The sequence below is a fragment of the Bos grunniens genome, chromosome 18 (assembly GCF_055505025.1).
Source record: "Bos grunniens cultivar Pamir isolate PY7600 chromosome 18, Bosgru_T2T1.0, whole genome shotgun sequence".
In the NCBI taxonomy this organism is placed as follows: domain Eukaryota; kingdom Metazoa; phylum Chordata; class Mammalia; order Artiodactyla; family Bovidae; genus Bos; species Bos grunniens.
In genome coordinates this window covers 24171989-24196900 of record NC_141182.1, presented here as the reverse complement: position 1 = coordinate 24196900, position 24912 = coordinate 24171989, and the positions used below count along the sequence as shown (strand labels likewise).

Here is a 24912-nt window from a genome sequence, read left to right as displayed (position 1 = left end):
CCAAGGGATGCCATCTCATCTCATTCAAATGCTTCATTTGAACAATCTCATTTATTCCTACCACATTCTTGAGCCTTCGGAGTTTCTTATTAATAATAATAATACCAACAACTAATATTTATCGAGCACAGAGGCTGAATGCTTAACAAGTACCAAGCACTGGGCTAAGCAGTTTATAAACCTCATCTCATGGACCCTGCACCATCAGGACCACTTCAGAGCTGGATGGTCAGGGTTCTGCTATGGACCCCCTGCCTTAGAGGGTCTGTCTCTGGCTCTCCTCCCTACAGGTAAGGAGACTGAGAGTCCATGAAGACACATTACCCAGAACTCTATCTGTCCCTCTCCCACTTACCCCAGTGAGACAAGGCTTTGAGTACTGGGGATCAACTTCAGGGCCTGTGTGGGCCTCTTCCCCAGGTCGGTCCTGCCTGAGGGTGAACCATGCCAGCAGTCTGTGTGCTCCTTGACGCGAGGGATGGGGGAATTCAAGGAAGGGGGATGTGTGGATAGGGACTGGGCACTAGGGTTTTGATGTCTGCAGAACGGAATGGAGCCAGGGGCAGAAGGAAAGGGATAAACTTATAGGCTAACCTTCCATCTTTCCTTTTGCCCAGATGAGGATGCCAAGGTTTGGGAGACTCAATGGGTTGCTCAGAGTCACAAGGCTCATAGGCAGCAGAACTGGGACCTGAATTTGGGGCTGCTGGGCTTAGAGTTCATGCTCGTGCCTTTGGTAGATGGATGGGGCAGAAGAAGGCTGCAGGTACTCCAGCCCCACACCCAGGAATAAAAGGCCCCTGCCCTGGGCCTTGTGCTTTAAAGAGCCTACATATCCAAACACTCAAAACACAAATTTATTGAAGAATAACGGGGGCTGCTGTCACTCACAATAGAGTACTTGTTTGGCACCGTCTGATCAATTAACCCTAAACACTAGCTCTCGTGTCTAACATGGGCCCCTAAGAAAATACTCCTCCACCTCTTGTCCTATGTCCTCAAAACAACAAAAAGTGAATCGAAGACCTTAACAGACACCTCACCAAAGAAGATCTATACAGATGCCACAGAACCATATGAAAAAATGCTCCACATGATATGTCCTCAGGGAAATGTAAAACAATGAGATGCTGCTACACACCTCTGAGGATGGACAAAGTCCAGAAGACGGACAACACCAAACGCTGGCGAGGATGGGCAACAGGAATGCTCATTTGTTGCTGGTGAGTTTGGCCCCTCCTAGACTGGTTACTCCATTTCTTTGGAGAATATCTCACAGTCTCAGCCTGGGGCAACATGGCAGATCCAAACAAGTAAAAGTGAAGGAGGCCATGTCACGGCTCTCCAGCTTTATCCCCCTTCAGTCACCATCCTGGTTGCTGTGCCTCCCTGTTCTTCCCCTCTCCCAGTTTGATTTCCCAACTAAAACAGAATAAAATAGCCACCCCACCCCGTGGACATCTCTACTTCTTGATCTGAGCTGTGGTTTTCTCTCCTTCCATCCACCCATAAACATGATTTGACCCATTTTGATATTCCAGAGAGTTCCAGGAAAACATCTATTTTTGCTTTATTGACTATGCAAAAGCTTTTGACTGTGTGGATCACAATAAACTGTGGAAAATTCTGAAAGAGATGGGAATACCAGACCACCTGACCTGCCTCTTGAGAAACCTGTACGCAGGTCAGGAAGCAACAGTTAGAACTGGACATGGAACAACAGACTGGTTCCAAATAGGAAAAGGAGTTCGTCAAGGCTGTATATTGTCACCCTGCTTATTTAACTTATATGCAGAGTACATCATGAGAAATGCTGGACTGGAAGAAGCACAAGCTGGAATCAAGATTGCTGGGAGAAATATCAGTAACCTCAGATATGCAGATGACACCACCCTTATGGCAGAAAGTGAAGAGGAACTCAAAAGCCTCTTGATGAAAGTGAAAGTGGAGAGTGAAAAAGTTGGCTTAAAGCTCAACTTTCAGAAAATGAAGATCATGGCATCTGGTCCCATCACTTCATGGGAAATAGGTGGGGAAACAGTGGAAACAGTGTCAGACTTTATTTTTGGGGGCTCCAAAATCACTGCAGATGGTGACTGCAGCCATGAAATTAAAAGATGCTTACTCCTTGGAAGGAAAGTTATGTCCAACCTAGATAGCATATTCAAAAGCAGAGACATTACTTTGCCAACAAAAGTCCGTCTAGTCAAGGCTATGGTTTTTCCTGTGGTCATGTATGGATGTGAGAGTTGGACTGTGAAGAAGGCTGAGTGCTGAAGAATTGATGCTTTTGAACTGTGGTGTCAGAGAGGACTCTTGAGAGTCCCTTGGACTACAAGGAGATCCAACCAGTCCATTCTGAAGGAGATCAGCCCTGGGATTTCTTTGGAAGGACTGATGCTAAAGCTGAAACTCCAGCACTTTGGCCACCTCATGTGAAGAGTTGACTCATTGGAAAAGACTCTGATGCTGGGAGAGATTGGGGGCAGGAGGAGAAGGGGACGACAGAGGATGAGTTGGCTGGATGGCATCACTGACTCGATGGACGTGAGTCTGAGTGAACTCCAGGAGTTGGTGATGGAAAGGGAGGCCTGGCATGCTGCGATTCATGGGGTCACAGAGTCAGACACGACTGAGCTACTGAACTGAACTGATATTCCAGAAAAATGTTAAAATCTGATTCATTAATCCAAGTCATCCTCCCCAACACCAAGTCCCTGCTGTCTTCTGAGTTTTTCTTCCCTTGGATCTTCAGGAGGAAGGAGAGGTAAAATGCATGTCCTCAGCCTTCCATCTTGAACCAAATATCTGGGCTCAGCTCTTTTTTTTTTTTGGCTGCATTAGGTCCCAGTTGTGGCACCAGGACTCTCTAGTTGTGGCACACTGGCTTAGTTGCTCTGCAGCATGTGGGATCTTAGTTCCCCGACAGGGATCAAACCCATATCCCCTGCATTGCAAGGTGGATTCTTAACCACTGGACCACCAGGGAAGCTCCTGTACTCAGCTTTTTATTGGTATTATTTGAGTGCCTGCAAAAACCTTGCAGGATAGCAACAATTATGTTAATTCTACAGGTAAAGAAACTAGACTCAGACGTTAAAGACCTTTTCCCTACTCAGGAGGAACGGCTGAGAGGAAAGCTTGAAGACCAGGAGGGAAGATGAGCTGGGGCAAAGGCCAAAGTGAAAAAGGGGAAACTGGTTACCTATGACCCTGAATGGGTAGCGCCTGAGCAGTTCAAGAAACACCAAGGAACGCGATTCGAAGTCAGGGGAAAAACCTTTCTCATGGCAGAGTTGCCTGGAGCAGGAAAACGCCGTGTTAGCAGGCTGACACAATACGGATTGTGCTCCTGTGTTGCCCAAGGGACAATGGAGACCTCAGAGAGGCTGTGACAGACGCTGGACCTGCTCAGGTCATGCTCCGACTTGGATGGAGACCAGAGCAAGGTTTGGTGGGGAAAGAATGGAGCCCAGGTCACCGGGTGGGAAGTTCCTCATGTCAACTGCAGGGGGAGCTCCAGACCCAGAGGCAGGAGCATACTGAGTCTGCTGCTGCTGCTGCTAAGTCACTTCAGTCGTGTCCGACTCTGTGCGACCCCAGAGACGGCAGCCCACCAGGCTCCCCCGTCCCTGGGATTCTCCAGGCAAGAACACTGGAGTGGGTTGCCATTTCCTTCTCCAATGCATGAAAGTGAAAAGTGAAAGTGAAGTCGCTCAGTCGTGTCCGACTCCTAGCGACCCCATGGACTGCAGCCTACCAGGCTCCTCTGTCCATGGGATTTGCCAGGCAAGAGTACTGGAGTGGGGTGCCATTGCCTTCTCCATGCACAGACTGGTTTCAACCTGAGTCTAGCTGGGTTTGGAGCCCAAGAAATCCCAGAAAGGGGCTAGAATCCTTAGTCACCTCTGGGGGAGGATAAATCAGTTCTCCAAAGGCCTTAACAAGGTGCAAAGCACCTAGATTCACAGGCGTAAGGCTTTTAAAAATCATTTGGTGATAACAAGGACAGAACTGGCAACCCATTCCAGTATTCTTGCCTGGGAAATCCCATGGACAAAGGAGCCTGGTGGGCTATGGTCCATGGGGTTGCAAAGAGTTGGACACGACTTAGGGACTTAAAACAACAACTGTACATACAGGGAACTCTGCTCAAAATTATGTGGCAGCCTGGAAGAGAGGGAGTTTGGGGGAGAATGGATATATGTATATGTATTTGCTTTCCACCTGAAGCTATCACAACATTGTTAATCGACTGTACTTCAATGTAAAATTAAAAAATTTTTTAAATTAAAGAATACTTTGGCAATATATTGATATGTTAAAAACCATAAAATATTTTACCCATTTGCCCCAGTGGTTTCACTTCTGGAAATCTATTCTAAGAGTTCACTGCAAATTCAGGGGAAAAAAAACACAACTTCACTTACTCATAAAAAGTTTCATTTTCACTATTTATAATTATGAAAAACTGGAAATAACTTCAATTCCATGAAGTTGCTCAAGTAAGCCATGGTCTGTGCACACAAGAGGATATAACCATTAAAAATGCAAAAATACAGGAAATGATTACAGTCACAATCTTAAATATTAGGCTACAATTCATCATGCAGGATTTTTTTTTGAAAAAGAAAAACATACCAAATATGGAAATGAACTATACTAAAATAAACAGTGGTTGTGTTCAGATCATAGATGAAATTCTTTACTTTTCCACTTTTCTATTACTCTGAAATTTCCAAAATTTACTGAAGTAGCATTTTTTAAACAAATACTGTTTGAAAAGGAAAAAATGTGTACTTTGAGCCAGAAATTCTACTTCAAGGAATGTAGTGTCCTAAGAAAAAAATTATGAATGGACACACTCAAAAGATGCCAAGATGTTTATCACAGTATGAAGTATAACAGTGAGGATTTGAAAACAACAAAAATGTTCCAAACTTGGGGACTGGTTAATAAAATTGTGCTCATCTTACTGTGTGTTGATTTTTTTTTTTTTTTTTATTAAATGCCTCCTCACCCAGAATGTGGGTTCTTGGAGAAGAAAGACACTGTTCCACTTCCTTCGTGTCTGCTCAATAAATATTTGCAATATGAAAGGGTTCACCACTAAATGACTCATTAGGCAAAGGAAGATGCTGGGACCCACAGAATAACTTCAATAATACATACTTAAATCAACCTCTTTTCCTGACCCAGCCTTCAAAGGTGTTCCACAAAAAGAGTGAGTCCAAAGTTGGGTGCTCTCAGTTCTCACGTTGATGTATTCACTCAACAATCAAAGGACATGTAAGGTGTACAGGGAGCTTTGCTAGGCACAGAATCAAGGAGAGAGGAAGGAATCGCTTCTTCCAGCTTCAGCCTTCTGGGACCAGTCCACTGGGGAGACTGTCAGACTACCTTGTACCCTTCTATGGGGCAGAAGGTATCCAGACAAACCCCTGGAGAAGTTCTAAAGACGGCAATTACATTTGGTTGTAGACAAGAGTGAAGACTTCTTGAAGGAGGTGGCCTCGAAGTTTACATAGGATTTTGAACAGGTAGAAATCATGGGCAGGACATTCCAGGAAGTGGCAAAAGTACGAGCAGAAGCATGGGAGCAGGAGAGCCTGGGGCACATTTTTTGGGTTAGCATGGACTACATTTGGTTGCCAGGGTAGGTAGGGGGCAGACCATGAAGAGATAGGAGAAGTAGGTGAAAGGGAACTGGCATCCATCATTTGCTAGTTCCAGATCCTGGAAGATTCCTGAACAGAGAAGTGTTCACTGAGCACAAGGAGCGGTAGCTGCACAGGTGCAGGAGGGCCTAGAGGAGCTATCCCATGTTGAAGGTCAGGAAGGGTGGCAGTGAGGAGATACCCCTTGTCCAAGTTAAGGAGCAACAGCTGCACTTTGCTGGAGCATAAGATACCATGCCCAAGGTAAGAGAAACCCAAGTAAGACGGTAGGTGTTACAAGAGGGCATCAGAGGGCAGACACACTGAAACCATACTCACAGAAAACTAGTCAATCTAATCACACTAGGACCACAGCCTTGTCTAACTCAATGAAATTAAGCCATGCCTGTGGGGCAACCCAAGACAGGCGGGTCATGGTGGAGAGATCTGACAGAATGTGGTCCACTGGAGAAGGGAATGGCAAACCACTTCAGTATTCTTGCCTTGAGAACCCCATGAACAGTATGAAAAGGCAAAATGACAGGATACTGAAAGAGGAACTCCCCAGGTCAGTAGGTGCCCAATATGCTACTGGAGATCAGTGGAGAAATAACTCCAAAAAGAATGAAGGGTTGGAACCAAAGCAAAAACAAAACCCAGCTGTGGATGTGACTGGTGATAGAAGCAAGGTCTGATACTGTAAAGAGCAATATTGCATAGGAACCTGGAATGTCAGGTCCATGAATCGAGGCAAATTGGAAGTGGTTAAACAAGAGATGGCAAAAGTGAATGTCGACATTCTAAGAATCAGCGAAATCAAATGGACTGGAATGGGTGAATTTAACTCAGATGGCCATTATGTCTACTACTGCGGGCAGGAATCCCTCAGAAGAAATGGAGTAGCCATCATGGTCAACAAAAGAGTTTGAAATGCAGTACTTGGATACAATCTCAAAAACGACAGAATGATCTCTGTTCATTTCCAAGGCAAACCATTCAATATCACAGTAATCCAAGTCTATGCCCCAACCAGTAATACTGCAGAAGCTGAAGTTGAACGGTTCTATGAAGACCTACAAGACCTTTTAGAACTAACACCCAAAAAAGATGTCCTTTTCATTATAGGAGACTGGAATGCAAAAGTAGGAAGTCAAGAAACACCTGGAGTAACAGGCAAATTTGGCCTTGGAATACGGAATGAAGCAGGGCAAAGACTAATAGAGTTTTTCTAAGAAAATGCACTGGTCATAGCAAATATCCTCTTCCAACAACACAAGAGAACACTCTACACATGGACATCACCAGATGGTCAACACCGAAATCAGATTGATTATATTCTTTGCAGCCAAAGATGGAGAAGCTCTATACAGTCAACAAAAACAAGACCAGGAGCTAACTGTGGCTCACATCATGACCTCCTTATTGCCAAATTCAGACTTGAATTGAAGAAAGTAGGGAAAACCACTAGACCATTCAGGTATGACCTAAATCAAATCTCTTATGATTATACAGTGGAAGTGAGAAATAGATTTAAGGGCCTAGATCTGATAGATAGAGTGCCTGATGAACTATGGACTGAGGTTCGTGACATTGTACAGGAGACAGGGATCAAGACCATCCCCATGGAAAAGAAATGCAAAAAAGCAAAATGGCTGTCTGGGGAGGCCTTACAAATAGCTGTGAAAAGAAGAGAAGCGAAAAGCAAAGGAGAAAAGGAAAGATATAAGCATCTGAATGCAGAGTTCCAAAGAATAGCAAGAAGAGATAAGAAAGCCTTCCTCAGCGATCAATGCAAAGAAATAGAGGAAAACAGCAGAATGGGAAAGACTAGAGATCTCTTCAAGAAAATTAGAGATACCAAGGGAACATTTCATGCAAAGATGGGCTCGATAAAGGACAGAAATGGTATGGACCTAACAGAAGCAGAAGATGTTAAGAAGAGGTGGCAAGAATACACAGAAGAACTGTACAAAAAAGATCTTTATGACCCAGATAATCACGATGATGTGATCACTCACCTAGAGCCAGACATCCTGGAATGTGAAGTCAAGTGGGCCTTAGAAAGCATCACTATGAACAAAGCTAGTGGAGGTGATGGAATTCCAGAGGAGCTATTTCAAATCCTGAAAGATGATGCTGTGAAAGTGCTGCTCTCAATATGCCAGCAAATTTGGAAAACTCAGCAGTGGCCACAGGACTGGAAAAGGTCAGTTTTCATTCCAATCCCAAAGAAAGGCAATGCCAAAGAATGCTCAAACTACCACACAATTGCACTCATCTCACACGCTAGTAAAGTAATGCTCAAAATTCTCCAAGCCAGGCTTCAGCAATACATGAACCGTGAACTTCCTGATGTTCAAGCTGGTTTTAGAAAAGGCAGAGGAACCAGAGATCAAATTGCCAACATCCACTGGATCATGGAAAAAGCAAGAGAGTTCCAGAAAAACATCTATTTCTGCTTTATTGACTATGCCAAAGCCTTTGACTGTGTGGATCACAATAAACTGTGGAAAATTCTGAAAGAGATGGGAATACCAGACCACCTGACCTGCCTCTTGAGAAACCTATATGCAGGTCAGGAAGCAACAGTTAGAACTGGACATGGAACAACAGACTGGTTCCAAATAGGAAAAGGAGTTCGTCAAGGCTGTATATTGTCACCCTGCTTATTTAACTTATATGCAGAGTACATCATGAGAAACACTGGACTGGAAGAAGCACAAGCTGGAATCAAGATTGCCGGGAGAAATATCAATAACCTCAGATATGCAGATGACACCACCCTTATGGCAGAAAGTGAAGAGGAACTAAAAAGCCTCTTGATGAAAGTGAAAGAGGAGAGTGAAAAGTTGGCTTAAAGCTCAACTTTCAGAAAACTAAGATCATGGCATCCGGTCCCATCACTTCATGGGAAATAGATGGGGAAACAGTGGAAACAGTGTCAGACTTTATTTTTGGGGGCTCCAAAATCACTGCAGATGGTGACTGCAGCCATGAAATTAAAAGATGCTTACTCCTTGGAAGGAAAGTTATGTCCAACCTAGATAGCATATTCAAAAGCAGAGACATTACTTTGCCAACAAAAGTCCGTCTAGTCAAGGCTATGGTTTTTCCTGTGGTCATGTATGGATGTGAGAGTTGGACTGTGAAGAAGGCTGAGCACCGAAGAATTGATGCTTTTGAACTGTGGTGTTGGAGAAGACTCTTGAGAGTCCCTTGGACTGCAAGGAGATCCAACCAGCCCATTCTGAAGGAGATCAGCCCTGGGATTTCTTTGGAAGGAATGATGCTAAAGCTGAACTCCAGTACTTTGGCCACCTCATGGGAAGAGTTGACTCATTGGAAAAGACTCTGATGCTGGGAGGGATTGAGGGCAGGAGGAGAAGGGGATGACAGAGGATGAGTTGGCTGGATGGCATCACTGACTCGATGGACGTGAGTCTGAGTGAACTCTGGGAGTTGGTGATGGCCAGGGAGGCTTGGGGTGCTGCGATTTTTGGGGTCACGAAGAGTTGGACACGACTGAGCGACTGAACTGAACTGATCATGTGTTAGGTGATCTGCATGAAGAATCTCACTTATTGTGCTGGAGAGAGTGTGGAGAAAAGGGAACCCTCTTATACTATCAGTGGGGATGTAAATTAGGGCAGCCACCATGGAAAGCAGTATGGAGGTTCCTCAAAACACTAGAGTCACCATATGATCTAGAAATTCCACACCTGGACATATACCCGGACAAAACCATAATTCGAAAAGATACATTCACCCCCATGTTTATAGAAGCTCTGTTTTTAATAGCCAAGACCTAAATGTTCATTAACAGATAAAAAGAGATGTGATATATAACACATCCACACACACATACACACACACACACAATGGAATACTGCTGCTGCTGCTGCTAAGTTATTTCAGTTGTGTCCGACTCTGTGAGACCCCAGAGACCGCAGCCCACCAGGCTCCCCCGTCCCTGGGATTCTCCAGGCAAGAACACTGGAGTGGGCTGCCATTTCCTTCTCCAATGCGTGAAAGTGAAAAGTGAAAGTGAAGTCGCTCAGTCATGTCTGACTCCTCATGACTCCATGGACTGCAGCCTACCAGGCTCCTCCATCCATGGGATTCTCCAGGCAAAGGTACTGGAGTGGGGTGCCATCGCCTTCTCCCAATGAAATACTACTCATCCATTAAAAAGAAGGAAATAATGCCATTTGCAGCAACATGGATAGACCTAGAGATTATCATAGTAAGTGGAGTAAGTCAGAGAAATGCAAATAACGTATCACTTAGATGTGGAATCTAAGATATGACATAAAAACATATCTATAAAACATGGTACTCAAAATACATAGTAAAGACCCAGCAAATGGTTAACATTATCCATATTAGTCACTAGCAGTTATCTGGTCAAACTGCGAAAACTGGGGAGAGATTTCCTTGAGTTCAGAAAGCTAGTTTTTGAAGGAGCTGGAACTAGGAACCAGGGGCCTCTTAGACCAGAGCCCATTCTTCTGCTTCAGCTGCCCCTGTGAACAATATTACTCTTTTAACAATGTATCTACTAATAAATGTCTAGCTCTCTCCAAGAAATGACTTTCTTTGCAAATAAGCATGTTTGCAACCTCTTTTGGGTACACTGCTGTTTACTCAGGCTCCTAAACTCTTGGCCAACTTTCAGTCCCAGGATAATAAATTGGGAAACTCTTTAAGAGAGCAATGCAACCATCTTAATACTGCACTGAACCAATTTCAGCCAGGGATGGGACTTGTTAGGCTTGTTTCTAAGATCACCTGGGGATTTTCCATCCATTAGTTGGTGTGATCCTAAGTGATCTCCACCCCTCAACCCATCTGATCCTGCCTCCTGGCTCCAATCTCATTTAAAAAGATAAGTATCTCCATGCACTCCCTTCTCCCAGGAAGCACTGGGATTGGGTGCAGGGCTCAGGGTGAGGATTGATGTCTGTGACTCAGCTGGTCCAAGCCAACGCCTGTAAACCCATGTCAATCAGAGGGAGCTGCCATTCGGGAAGCCCAGAACTGAGGCTAACAATAGAGCTGGGTGTCAGGTAGGAGCTCTAGGGGTCCCAGGCTCCTGCAGAGTCTTCACCGGACCTCATGAGTCTCAGACTTATTTGCAAACAGAAAGAGCCAACATAGTTAGGGCCCTACTCTGAAAGCTTTCCAAGTGCCTTCCAATTTAAGCCACTGAAAAAACTTACCATTTTACCCTTAAGCAACCCAAGACACAGAAACGTTAGCAACTTGCTAGTCACTTGTCACAGTATTAGTGTCAGAGTCAGATTGTGACCTGAAACGGGCTGGCACCTGGGACCCTTTGCTGCAGTGCTTGTACGTAGACAAACGTCTTTAAGCAACAAGATACAAATCAACTATGCTGCTGCTGCTGCTGCTAAGTAGCTTCAGTCGTGTCCGACTCTGTGCAACCCCATAGACGGCAGGCCATCAGGCTCCCCTGTCCCTGGGATTCTCCAGGCAAGAACACTAGAGTGGGTTGCCATTTCCTTCTCCAATGCATGAAAGTGAAAAGTGAAAGTGAAGTTGCTCAGTCGTGTCCGACTCTTAGCGACCCCACGGACGGCAGCCCACCAGGCTCCTCCATCCATGGGATTTTCCAGGCAGAAGTACTGGAGTGGGGTGCCATTGCCTTCTTCTCAAATCAACTATGAGACTAAAATAATTGCCTGTGTATGCAATTGGGGCAAATTATGAACAAGATACAAGAAGAAAAAACCAGGGACTTGCCTGGTGGTCCAGTGGTTAAGAGTCGGTTAAGAGTCCACCAGCCAATGAGAGCAACATGGATTCGATCCTTGGTCTAGGAAGATCCCACATGCAACTAAGGGGCAACCAAGCCCATGAGCCATAATTACTGAAGCTCACACGCCCTACAGCCTGTGTTCTCCAACAAGAGAAGCCACCTCAGTGAGAAGCCCACACAGCACAACTACAGAGTAGACCCCGCTCATCACAATTAGAGAAAATCAAGGCACAACAATAAAGACCCAGCACAGCCAAAAATTATTAAATAAAAATAAAACAAAGAAAAAAAGACCAAAAACCCACACAGCACCATCAAAGGCAGACCACCTAGGCCATCCCTTTGGCCCGACATATGGACCCCCTCCTACTCTCACCTCATAGAAGGAACCAGCTTGCCCCCTCTCAGGGAGAAAGATGGCAATCTGTCACTTGTTTTTGCTCCCCACTGCTGCAGCAGGAACCCTAAAAAGCCTTGCCTAAATTCTTTGTCTGGTCTCATCAATTCCTATTGACGAAGGAGGTTAGGAACCTTTCGGTAACAAAGGCAACAGCTTGACTTCAGAGCCACTCATTCATTCATTCAGTAAATATCTCCTGAATATCTCTGATGTCCAGGACACTATTCCAGGCACTTTATATGTCCACGAAAAAAAGAAATGAATTCTTCATCAGATTACAGTGATTAAATTTTAGTAGGGGGGAGATAGCAATAAGTTTTACCAATGAATGATTTAGTTCACTAAAAGGTGTTAAATGCTATGAAAAAAGAAAAGACAGAGCAAAGTATGGGGGACCGAGGTACGTGTTGCCATTTTAAGGGTGATCACGGAGGCGATCAAGATTTGAGCTTCATGGAGGCAGCAAGATTTGAGATTAGAAGAAAGAAGGGAGTGAGCCATGTGGATATCTGGGGAAGGAGCATCACAGGCATAGGGAACACAAACAAAATAAATTTACACTGAGAATTAACAAGGGGTCAGAGGGAAATGAAGGTGAGGTGATCGGGAACCTTCTGGAGTGACGCACCTACGTGAAATGCTCTTTGGAGGTCACAGAAGCTGAGAAAGAAGGATGAGAAGCCTGGTTCTGTGAAGAATTGGCAGGTAGGGGTGGGCAAGAGGGTATTTCAGAAGAATGTTGTGGCTTTCAGATTTCTCAAAATCCTGGCCACCCTGGACCAGCCCCGGCTGATCCAGGGTATTCGAAGGAGAGACGGCATAGGCGAGGATCAGGATACGATAGCTTCAATTAGATATTAATTAGAGATATAAAGAGTAATAGAATAAGGATAGCTCAGTAGGAAAATTCAGTGGAGAAAAGAGGCTGAGTAGCTTGGTTTACGCGGGGGACCAATAAAACTTCAAGACAAGAAGTTTGCACCACTTACGTAGGCCGCAGGCGTCCTTCCGTTCTCCCGAAGGAGAGGAGACACTGAGGCCTCCCCGGTCGGATCTTAGAAGCCCAGGCAAAATTAGTAAGCATGGTGGGTTCCACGCTCCAGATGGAGACTCAACCAGAGGGAGAGAGAGACATGGGGAGACCAGTATTTCGAGAAACTGATCCCAATTCTTTATTTTCCAGAGTCTGTTTTTATACACTAAGATGTTATACAAAAGTCACGTGGGGACAGCAGTCCTGACTTTTATTAAAGTCAGGTGCTTCACACAAATGTATACAGAGGTCTTAGGGGTGTTACATCATCTTCTGGCCAGGGGGGCCTGCTGACAATTTACGACCCTCTCCTTGTGACAGCGGTCAGTCAATCAGGACACTTATTTCTCCAGGGCTGATTATTCTCAAAACAGACGCCACCCAAATAAAGTTACATTCCTACAGGGTGAGGGTGTAGTGGGTTTTAGTTAAGGAAAGAATTTACTTAGCCTAAGGTCTAACGTGATTAATATCAAAGGTTAATACTTATTCCTTCTATATATTCATTAATGTGTGTAAGGGCAGGGGATATGGAGACTTAGCAACAAACATTGGCTCAACAAATGAAAAACCCTTCACCAACACAATTTCTAATTAGCCCACTATACTTATAGTTTTCTAACTTCTCTAAAGAACCTGTTTTTAGAGGGTTTAAAGCATCTCGTGCCTCTCACGGTTGGGAGGCTGTGAGCAATCACATGTGGCCGGAGCCTGTCAGGCAGGCTAGAGAACCTTCAGAGGAGTTTGTAGGTTAAAACACTCTTGTCACACCCAAGAGTTATTATTAACTGGAGCTCTAGGTTAACTCCTTCTCCGAAAGAGGTGGTGGGGGACAGCCCCCCGTAAAGTCAGAGGTGTAGGTAAGAGCACAAAGTAGTAAAGTAGGCAGGCTCTGGTTATGGGGGTAGACGCTCGAGGATTTCCAGGGGGACTCCTGAGGCTTGATCCCGCCTTTGCGTATGTCGAGCCTCCTTCCTCATGACCTTTGCCATGGGCGGAGTACCTCACTCTGGCCCCCAACATGGGTGATATATTAAGACTCTACAGAGAAACAAAACCGTAGGCAATCTACACATACAGAGTGACTCATTTTAGGAACTGACTTACTGGATTATGGAGGCTGAAATGTTCCAACATCTGCCATCTGCAGGGTGGAGATCACCTTTACAGCCAATGGTGAAATTCAATCCGAGTCTGGAAGGCTGGGAATGGAGAAGCCTATGGTCCCAGTCCAAGTCCAAAGGCCCGAGAACCAGGAGTCAAAGGGCAGGAGGAAATGGATGTCTGAGATCAGGCAGAGAGCAAATTCACCCTTCCTCTACTTCTTTGTTCTACCTGGACCCTCATTAGATTGGATGACGTCCACCCACAATGGTAAAGGTGATCTTTACTCAGTCTTCTGATTCAAATGCTAATCTCTTCCAGAAACGTTGTCACAGACAGCTCAGGAATAACATTTAATCAGCTTTCTGGACATCCCTGAGCCCAGTCGGGTTAACAAGATTAGCCCTCAGGGTGAGAGCTGGTTCTCCTAGCTCTGAAACCTCAATTCTGAGGAAATCTGAGCAGTCCAAGGGGAAACGGCAGGCAGACAGCTTGGCTTGAATGTTAGGTTGCACACCTAACCTGGCACTAAACCTTCCAGACAGCGAGACCTCGAGTACTGTCAAGCTTAGGGCCCAGGCCAGAGAAGTCTAAGGCCTGAGGGCCCTTAGGCAAAACGAAAACAAACAGGGAACAGACAGCAGTGCTCGAGGTGGTGGAATTGAAAGTGCCTGAAGCCACTGTTGCGAAGCCACCTGGGCTTCACGTTAAATACCTTGGGGTTGTTGTTGTTTGGTCACTAAATCATGTCCAGATAGGAGATGATAGTGTCTCCTCTTTGGACTTTTTTTCTTCCTTCTTTTTCCTCTTCCTTCAACTTTATCGAAACTGAAGACTCATGAGCCAACACGTGCAAAGCCTGGAGAAAGCTTAGCTCGCTCCTTGTCTGAGGCTATTTGGAGGCCCCCTGGAAGCCAATATTTTTGAGGGTGCAGAGTTTCCAACCAACATTTTCAAGTGCTTGTCCAGCTCCGATTTAGAAGAGGCTCAGCTTTGCCAGAGGGGAGCGGAGTAGGGACTGGTCTGTCCTGGCGAGTCTCAGTCACTCCATCTTCCTGGGAAGCAGCCTCAGGACCACCTCCAAAGGGGGAGGGCTGCAAATCCTCCACAGGTATTGACCCTTTAATCAAGAGAAATTGATAAGAGGCCAGGCAAGGCTTTATTGGGTTCAGACTGCAGCATGAGGGAGTGAGAACAAGAAACAGGTGTCCTTGCTCGCTCTCCCAGGAGGTTTGGTTGGTTCCTTAAATGGATGAAGTTAGGGGTGGCTCTGGTTGGGCCAGAGGGGTGGCTTAGGTGTGCTGTGAGCAGGGATCATGCACAGTACCCTGATTTTGCTGTGTGCGGAGTTGTTTCAGTCGTGTCTGACTCTTTTCGACCCCATGGACTTCAGCCCGCCAGGCTGCTCTGTCCATGAGATTCTCCAGGCAAGAATACTGGAGTGGGTTAAGCCCTCCTCCAGGGCATCTGCTCTGGGCACCTCCAAAGTGGCGGTCAGTTTGTGGCCCTCCTGTATCTCATTGTTCCTAATTGCCCCAACTGTGCATGCATGGTTATTTACAGTTTCATACAGTTTCTTTGTAAATGAAGAGACATTTGTCCAGGTTCAAGGGCAAGCACTCTGATAGAGAGTCCCAGGTGCCAGCCTATCCCAGTATTTCTTTTTTGAAAACTGGAAGTTGGGTGTGAGAGGTGATCATGTCTCTTTGGGAGGACTTGTGGAGGCACTTCCATTCTTGAGGAGGCAACGGGTTGTTGTTGTGTAGTCGCTAAGTCGAGTCCAACTCTTTGCAACCCCATGACTGTAGCATGCATGGAATGCATGAAAGTGAAAGAGGAGAGTGGAAAAAGTTGGCTTAAAACTCAACATTCAGAAAACTAAGATCATAGCATCCAGTTCCGTCACTTCATGGCAAATAGATGGAAAACGATGGAAACAGTGACAGACTTTATTTTCTTGGGCTCCAAAATTACTGAAGATGGTGACTGCAGCCATGAAATTAAAACTTGCTTGCTCCTTGGAAGAAAAGCTATGACCAACCTAGATAGCATATTAAAAAGCAGAGACATTATTTTGCCAACAAAGTTCCGTCTACTCAAAGCTATGGTTTTTCCAGTAGTCATGTATGGATGTGAGAGTTGGACTATAAAGAAAGCTGAGCACAGAAGAATTGATCCTTTTGAACTGTGGTGCTGGAGAAGACTCTTGAGAGTCCCTTGGACTGCAAGGAGATCAAACCAGTCAATCCTAAAGGAAATTAGTCCTGAATTTGTGAATTGGAAGGAGTGATGCTGAAGCTAAAACTCCAATACTTTGCCACCTGATGCAAAGAACGGACTCACTGGAAAAGACCCCAATGCTAGGAAAGATTGAAGGCAGGAGGAGAAGGGGATGACAGAGGATGAGATGGTTGGATGGCATCACCAACTCTATGGACATGAGTTTGAGCAAGCTCCGGCAGTCGGTGATGGACAGGGAAGCCTGGCGTGCTGCAGTCCATGGGGTCGCAAAGAGTCTGGCACGACTGAGCAACTGAACTGAACTGACTGCAGCCCAACAGACTCCTCTGCCCATGGGATTTCCCAGGCAAGAATACTGGAGTGGGTTGCCATTTCCTCCTCTAGGGGATCTTCCCAACCTAGGGATTGAACCCATATCTCCTATATTGCAGGCAGATTCTTTAACTGCTGAGCCACCGGGGATGCCCCTTAATGCAGGGTTCCTGGGAAAAATTTTGTTTTGTTTACTGTCTCTAGATGAGCGTTGCCTCTGTGAGGCCCAACACAACCATGTGAAAGGTGCTTACACTACAAGCAGCAGAAGTGAGGCCCCCCCATGTTCGGGACTGGGGGGTGGTAGGTCACCATGTGGCTGCCCTTTCTGAAATACCATCAGCAACCCTTTCTCCTCCTCCTTTAACCCTTGGCCAGTTGTCTAATGCTGTCCTTTGCTCCTCCATTTCCTAGGGATTAAGTGTCCTGACTTGCTGAGTGAGGACACAGTCTTATAACAAAAGACATGAACTGTTCTGTGTCCAGCTTCTGCGGCTGCTGGCCCCATCACTCCAGTCTCTGCTCCCATGGTCACATCGTCCCCTCCTCTTCTCGTCTCTGTGGACCTTCTAAGGATGCTCATCACTGGATTTAGGGCCTATGTGGATAATCCAGGATGATCTCATCTCAAGATTCTTAATTTAATTACATCTGCAAAGCCCTCCTTTCCAAATAAAGTAATAACCACAGATTCTAGGATTTGACATTGATATCTCTTGAGCGGCCAGTTTTCAGCCAACCACACGCTCAAGCGACTCAGAAACTCAGCAGGAGGAACAGATAAAAGGAGAGAGGCTTCCCTCTGAAGCTGAGATGCAGCCACCTAGCATCACCACCCCTCCCCCCAAAACTGCCGCTGGTCACCCCAGTCCTGCGCTGCAGGGTTCCCAGAGCAGGTCCTTCCCGAGACAGTTTGTGAGGGCCCTTGGGTGGGGGCGGGGTGTGTTCTCTCCCCATCAGACACGCAGTCCTGGAGCAGCGGAATGGCTCAGCGCACCCTGGGAATCCCAGAATAAAGGATGACGGCGGTGGAGAGAAAGAGAAGCAGGAAAGGGCTGGGAAATAAGAGAGCCTTTGCTCTCCCTCCGCCTTCAGAGGCGGGAAGTGTGCGCTTTCTGCGGGGAGGCGGCTGCAGCGGTGGACAAGGGCGGACAGGCTGGCGGGGAGTGTTCCCTGGGCACACGGTGGGAAGTACGTGACTGCGCGCGCACCCGGCTGTGCTCACGGCAGCAGGGTGGGGTGGGGGGAGAGCCCCGGCCGTGCACACGGCGGGGGACACACGGCAGGGGTGCGGGGAGCGCTGCCGCAATGCGCGCCTCCGCGCAGGTTTGCGCTCCCGGATGGAGAGAGGAGGGGCGCGCGCCTAGAGGGCTGTGCCAACGCGCCCCCGCCTGGGGCTATAAAAGCCTCGCCACCTGCTGCCGCCAGTGCATCCAATTGCCCTAGAAGCCGATTCGCCTGCTTCGGCGGTCGCTCCTCTCCGGCATGGACCCTGAAACCTGCCCCTGCCCTACTGGTGAGCCCCCGCCCCCGCCCTGCGGCACCGCGAGCCCCTTTGCTTGCAAAGAACCCTACGCCTTTGCTCAAGGACATTTGGGGGAAGGGACCCTTAGTTCCCATTTTGAATCTCCTGAAGGACGGGCATGGCTATATCCCAAAGGGCATTGAGGCTGGGTACCCCATCTCCCTTTGGGCCTGGCCCCACCCCGTGTTCTAACCCTTCTTGTGCCCCCCACCCCGCCCCCCAGGTGGCTCCTGCACCTGCTCCGACCCCTGCAAGTGTGAGGGCTGCACGTGCGCCTCCAGCAAGAAGAGTGAGTGCGGGGACCCCTCTGCGCCCCCCCTCCCCTCACCGGTCCTCCCCTGAGCACCACGCCTGTCCACGTAGGCACGCAGCGGCCCCTCGGCCGGCTGTGACACTGCGTTGACTCTGACGGGAAGAGAACCACCCAGAGGCCTGAAGACTCAGTTGCAGGCCCTCCTTCAGTGATTGTTACCTTGGGCCCAGGCAACAATTTGTGGATTCCCAGAAGGTTCTAATGGGCAGTTAGGATGCAGAACTGCTCTCCTGAGCCTACTGCTCCCCTCCAGACCTCCAGCGCCTGGGGAAACATTGGTGAGGCGGGGGGTTAGCTCTGGAGTTGAGGTCCCTTGGGCCCTCTCAGGCCTTTGTGGATCCCCTCAATTTTACCTCCCCTGAATCTCCCCCAAAGCAGTGTAATACGCAGGGGAAAGGCACCCTTGTTTGTGTATTAGACTAGGCATATGCCCTCCATGAATCTCCTGGCCTCTACACTTGCACCATATCTGCCCCTGCAGGTTCGTCCTTCAAGGTCATTTCCCCTGGGTGTTTCCTCCTTAAGGCCTGGTTCCCCCTAGCATTGGCCTCACTCCACCGTCCCCAGGGCTCCTGGGCTCATAGATGGGGCTGTGGGCTAGTTACTGGCTCCCCTTCCCCCATGGGAGCCCAGTATGTAGCTGACACACCAGAGATGCTGAGTCAACCCAGGTGTAAGATGAGGAAGCGGGGGGCAGTGACCTTTGGCGCCCCTCCTTTCCCCCCTTCCTTTTGATGGGCACAGATGGGGGAGGACAGGCCATCAGACTGGGCGTTCCCCATTTTATCTGCAGGCTGCTGCTCCTGCTGCCCTGCAGAGTGTGAGAAATGTGCCAAGGATTGTGTGTGCAAAGGTGGAGAGGGGGCCGAAGCTGAGGAGAAGAAGTGTAGCTGCTGCCAGTGAGGATGTGCCCCCTGTCCCGTGTGAAACGTGTGTAAATAGTGCTGGGTGGCCCAGTGCCACCTGCCCCGTGGTGAGCCTGGCAGTGTGTCCCCTTCCCTGCAAGGCACTGGCAAGTGACAATAAATCCTATGAATGGCATAAGCCAAGGACTGGTCTCTTCTTAAAGGGGAAGGACGCCAGGGCGGGGGTGGGGGTGGGGGGGTGGAAGGAGCCTCATCAGAAGAACTGCCCAGTTGGAAGATAAAATCGGGAGACTGGCCACTGGTCTGTTTGGGACTGGGAGGATATTCTCCCACCTTCAGATGGCACATGACTCTCCTGCCAAGTCAAGCTGAACTCTGGGGAAAGAGGGGAGACCAGACTCATATGGGTCTGTTTCTTTTTCTGCTTCTCAGCCTCACAGTCTGCATCTGTACAGTGGGACTTGTTGCTGTTGCTGTTTTCATTAAGTCGTGTCCAACTCTTTGTGACCCCGTGGACTGTAGCCTGCCAGCCTCCTCTGTCCATGGGATTTTCCAGGCAAGAATACTAGGGTGGGTTGCCATTTCCCTTTCCACAGGAACTTCCCGACTCAGGGATCAAACCTGCGTCTCCTGCTTGGCAGGCGGATTCTTTACCACTGACCCACCTGAGAAATCAATGGGGTTGGGGGAAGTTAAAACCGGACCCCAGCCCCAAAGGCCTGCAATTTCTTCAATTTTCTAGCCACTCCTGCAAAGCTGCCTGTTTTCAGAGTCATCAGAGGCGAGGCCAGGAGGCCCCGGGGCCTGCCTTGGCAGACTGTCATCTGTGTTTCCAAGGTCACCACCCTGAATAGCCTGTCTCCCCAAACAGATTGTTCCACTCCTTTTCAAACCTTCTCATTTGGCAATTTGTGTCCAGCTCCTTCTTTCTTCGGGGGAGGTAGGGTACTGAGAGCTTTAATCCACAGTGGTTGTGGCGCAATCCTAGATGAAAGGGAACACTCCGGTCTACCTGGGTTGAATGGAAAAGAAAAAGTCCTGGGAAAGAAAAGTATCCCAGCTAAGTGAATCGAATGCTGTAAACATGTCAGTTTTCCTCCACGTTACTTCATCAGGATGATCCATTCAAAAGTCCACCAGGAATTTTTTTTTAACCTAATAGGCTGTTTTGAAAAGAAAAACAGTACAAGAAAAGCCAAGCCAGTTTTGAAACAACAAAAAAGGCCTGCTCTAACCAACCCCATGGCAGGACTTGTTCTAAAGCTCTTAGAATTGGTGTCAGCTTAGGAATAGATCAATTGGACAGAAAGGATGGTTCAAAAATAGACCCCAGTGCAGCTGCAAAAGTGATTAAATCAGCGGCGAAAAGATACACTAGTTAGTGAAAAGTGTTGAAACAACTGCCTACCCCTGTGCCTATCAGATAAATAATTTTCAATCGATTTAAATACCCAGGAGCAAAATCAAAGCCTTAAAAGAATTTGGAAGAGGAAGACAGGACCATGCTGAGTACTATGGGGTGGAGATGACTTTCCCCGCCCTGGCCTCACCCCATGGCTTGTGAGATCCTAGTTCCCCATCAAGGATGGAACCCATGTCCCCGCAGTGGAAGCACAGAGTCCTAACCACTGGACCACCAGGGAATTCTGGGGGTGACTGTCTTAAATAAGACACCAAAAAGATGAATAAATGTGAGATTATCTTGTGCAAAATTCTTTTAAGCACACCGTCTTACTTGATCCATACAACTCTAGGAGAATGGTATGACTATTTTACCCATTTAACAGATGGGCCAATAGGGCTTGGGGTAAAACTTGTATGTGGTCTGTTGAAAGATAAACTGAGGCATATTAACATTTTTAAGAGTTGATTTGAGCAAATGCCTATTCAAACTGGGCAGCGTTGAATGTAGCAGATAGATTGGAGCTGTGAGGAACTGCACGAAACAGAAGACTTTTATAGTCAGCAAGACACAAGGAAGTTATAACAGGCAGAAAAGCTGGTTGCTTATTGCAGTTACTTTCCTTCAGGGGGTGGCAGGGCTTTCTCATGTAGATTACCTAACTCATGCTGATCAGATGATTCCTGAATGGTTAAAGATTCCATTTCTGGAGGGCCAAAGTCTCTGGTGACATGGAGCTTAGCATAAGCAACTCCAATTTTGAGCCTGCTGTCCTGTGTTTCATTTCAGTTCAGTCACTCAGTCGTGTCCGACTCTTTGCGACCCCATGAATCGCAGCACGCCAGGCCTCCCTGTCCATCACCAGCTCCCGGAGTTCACTCAGACTCACGTCCATCGAGTCAGTGATGCCATCCAGCCATCTCATCCTCTGTCGTTCCCTTCTCCTCCTGCCCCCAATCCCTCCCAGCATCAGAGTCTTTTCCAATGAGTCAACTCTTCGCATGAGGTGGCCAAAGTACTGGAGTTTCAGCTTTTGCATCATTCACAAAACTATAAGATGGTGGGCTTTCCTGGGGCTCAGTAGTAAAGAATCTGCTTGCCAAAGCAGGTGATGGGTCCGATTCCTGGGTCAAGAAGATCCCCTGGAGAAGGGAATTCTTGCCTTGGAAATCCCACAAACAGAGGAGCCTGGCGGGCTACAGTCCATGGGGTTGGAAAAGAGTTGGACACAAATTAGCAATGAAGCTCGAAGGTGGTAGAGGCAGGCTTTGAACCCAGGCTGTCTGACTAAAACCTAATCATGCTTGTTTCCTCTGCTTCTGGCTTGCTTTGTGTTACAAAAAGCATCAAAACAAAGCTAAATCACTTCATACCCACTAGGAGAGTGTCTGTCCCTTTGGGCTGGTATAACAAAATACTATAGACTGGGCAGCTTACAAACAGCAGAAATCTATTTCTCACAGTTTGAGAGGCTAGAAGCCTGAGATTAGGGGGCCAGCATGGTTGGGTGCAGCCCCTTTTCTGGGTCAAAGGCTTCTCATCACATCCTCACATGGTGGAAAGGACTAGGGGCTCTGTGGGGTTTCTTTTATAGAAGCACTAACCCCATTCATGAGAGCTCCACCCTCATGACCTTAGCACCTCTCAAAGGCTCCAGAGGATACAAACACTCAGACTATAGCAGATGACTACTATCACAAAAACAAAAATGAAACTACAACCACCACCCAGAAAATAGCAACTGTTGACAAGGATGTGGAGAAATTGGAACCCTTGTGCAGTATTGGAGAAAATGTAAGATGAAGGTTCCTCAAAAAAATAAAAATAGAATTATCTTATGACCCGCAGTTCCACTTCTGGGTATATACCCAAAAGAATCAAAAGCAGAATCTTGGAGGGTGTTTTAACAGTAGTTACTCAAATTTAAAATGCACACGCCTTCAACCCGGGAAGTTCACTGCCCATCGTTGGTATCCACAGAAGCCTCAAAACAAGCCAAATAACCTTCAAGAGGGAAGTATAAGATTGGTCATATGAGCCTCTAATAAAAAGAATGCTCTAAGGCTCTGGGTGCTGCTATGGAAAGGCCACCACAACTTATCATTTAGTGGGGAAAAAACAAGATGTACATGTAGTGTAACGCTAATCACATTAAAAGGGAAATTTAAACTATATATGTGTGTGTGTGCATATAATATATGTAAGGGTGTCTTTGATAAGCGGTGTGTGATGGTGGTGACAGAGGAGCCCAGGGCATCAGTGATCTGAAGGAAGACCTTGGAGAAGTAGGCCAGTTCATCACCTCCATAATGTTGACGATCTTCTCACGAGAAATATACTGTTTCTATCCCACCAGCTAATCTGTCAGAATCCATCAGCCTCTGTCCCTACTGCCTTGGTGAGAGGAAACTATCTCCCCAGGCCGTCCCTTCATCATCACCAGCTCTAATGGCCAGAGAGGCCTTTTCCTGCCCAGAACAGAATCTTTATATCTGGTTCTGCCCTTGGAAACACAGACCACAAGTCTAATTTCTTCTTTTCAGTATGGCATAAACATGTAGTTGTGGAGTCAGAGAGTCCTGGGTTCAAATCCCCACACTGCCACTTCCAGCTGTGTGACCCAGAGCTGGCCACTGTACAACTCTTCAGTGCCTCGTCTGTAAAATGGAGAGACTAACAGCTGAGGTCTAAGTGAAGTCAACTCAGAGTGTTCTGATGCATAGTAGGTGCTCAATATTATGCCCCATGACGACTAGGGCAGATTGGAGATAACTGCAAACGTTCATTCCTCCCATCAAGACCTGGGGTCTTCATCCCTTCCCCTCAAATCTGTGGCTTCTTGGCCAGTCAAATGTGGTGAAAGTGACCTGTGCTAGTTTCAGGACTCAGGGCTTAAGAGACTCACAGATACCGCTCCAGTCTCTTGGGACTTTCACCCTCGGCGCCCAGAGCCAAATTTAAGAAACCTAATTGCCCTGTGGCCAAATGCTGAAGAGACCACAAGAGGGAGCTCTGGTCTCTAATTCCTGCTGAGTCTGTGAGGGTGCCGGACACGTGAGTGGGCGCCAGACCAGCCCGTCCACCGACTGAATACCACCAAGTGACCTCAGATAGTGATACACTAAACAAAAGAATCACCCAAATGAGCCCTTCTCAAATTTCTGACCCACAAAACCAAGAAAGAGAATAAATTCAGTTCAGTTCAGTCGCTCAGTCGTGTCCGACTCTGCGACCCCATGAATCGCAGCATGCCAGGCCTCCCTGTCCATCATCAACTCCCAGAGTTCACTCAAACTCACGTCCATCGAGTCGGTGATGCCATCCAGCCATCTCATCCTCTGTTGTCCCCTTTTCCTCCTGCCCCCAATCCCTCCCAGCATCAGAGTCTTTTCCAATGAGTCAACTCTTCGCATGAGATGGCCAAAGTTGGTTCTTGTCTTAACTTGCAAAGTTTTGGGTGATTAGTTGCACAAATCAAAGTTACTCACTCAGTTGTGTCCAACTCTTTGTGACTCCATGGACTGTAGCCCACCAGGCGCCTCAGTCCATGGGATTATTCAGGCAAGAATACTAGAGTGGGTTGCTATTACCTTCTCCAGGGGATCTTCCCGACCCAGGGATAGAACCTGGGTCTCCTGCATTGGAGGCAGATTCTTTACCCTTCTTTACATGTCACGAACATGTCCTGAGAGCCCACAGATGGGGCCTACTCCATACAAATCATATGGGCTAAGCATAGGAAAGAGCAATTCTACAAAGGAAGGCTAAGGATACTGTCACAGGGGAAAGATGAATGGATGACTCAGCAGTAGAAGTAGGCTTCATTCTAGATGGCGTAGTACTATTAATGCAGGCTAAGGCCATACCATTGCCTCACACTGATGACTCACACCAAATCTGCATTTAACACTCCTCGCTTCACACTGCTTGGCTTCATTTTCCTCACTTCCTACCACGTGAGGAGGGCAGGCATCAGAAGGGCAGGCGCTCTTCCTCTCCACCCCTATCCCCCCAACATAGTGAGGCTTTCAGGAGTACAGAGATGAGCAAAACTGGGCCTGGGCTGCCCTTCACCTTTGTTGATTGGTCATCCCTTCCCTCACAGAGTCAAAATGACTCAGAGAGACAGCTTCGACCTGAAAACAAATTTTACTGCCAACACAGATGGCCCAAACCCAGGGCTTGATTCAACACTTTTTGGGCCCCAAACAAGCTTTATTGTCTTCCTCATAGAGTTGGACTGTTTCCCCTGAGTGGACAAGTGACCATCTGGATTATGA

General features: G+C 47.2%; 2 long non-coding RNA genes across 6 annotated transcripts; one reads left to right on the top strand and one right to left on the bottom strand.

The window, feature by feature from the left end:
- Positions 1-12264: 12264 nt before the first annotated feature.
- Positions 12265-18012, top strand: LOC147353258 (uncharacterized). 5 transcript variants are annotated; one of them, XR_015145487.1, is made up of 4 exons: positions 12265-12541; positions 14020-14243; positions 16941-17717; positions 17853-18012. It is a non-coding gene; the product is annotated as an uncharacterized LOC147353258 (long non-coding RNA). The 5 variants fall into 5 exon arrangements; XR_015145491.1 differs by lacking the exons at positions 12265-12541; positions 14020-14243 and adding an exon at positions 14947-15084; XR_015145492.1 differs by lacking the exons at positions 12265-12541; positions 14020-14243 and adding an exon at positions 15083-15203.
- On the bottom strand, positions 12985-14113 carry LOC147353259 (uncharacterized). Its single transcript, XR_015145493.1, has 2 exons — positions 13977-14113; positions 12985-13268 (listed from the first exon to the last, which is right to left on the bottom strand). It is a non-coding gene; the product is annotated as an uncharacterized LOC147353259 (long non-coding RNA).
- Positions 18013-24912: the final 6900 nt, after the last annotated feature.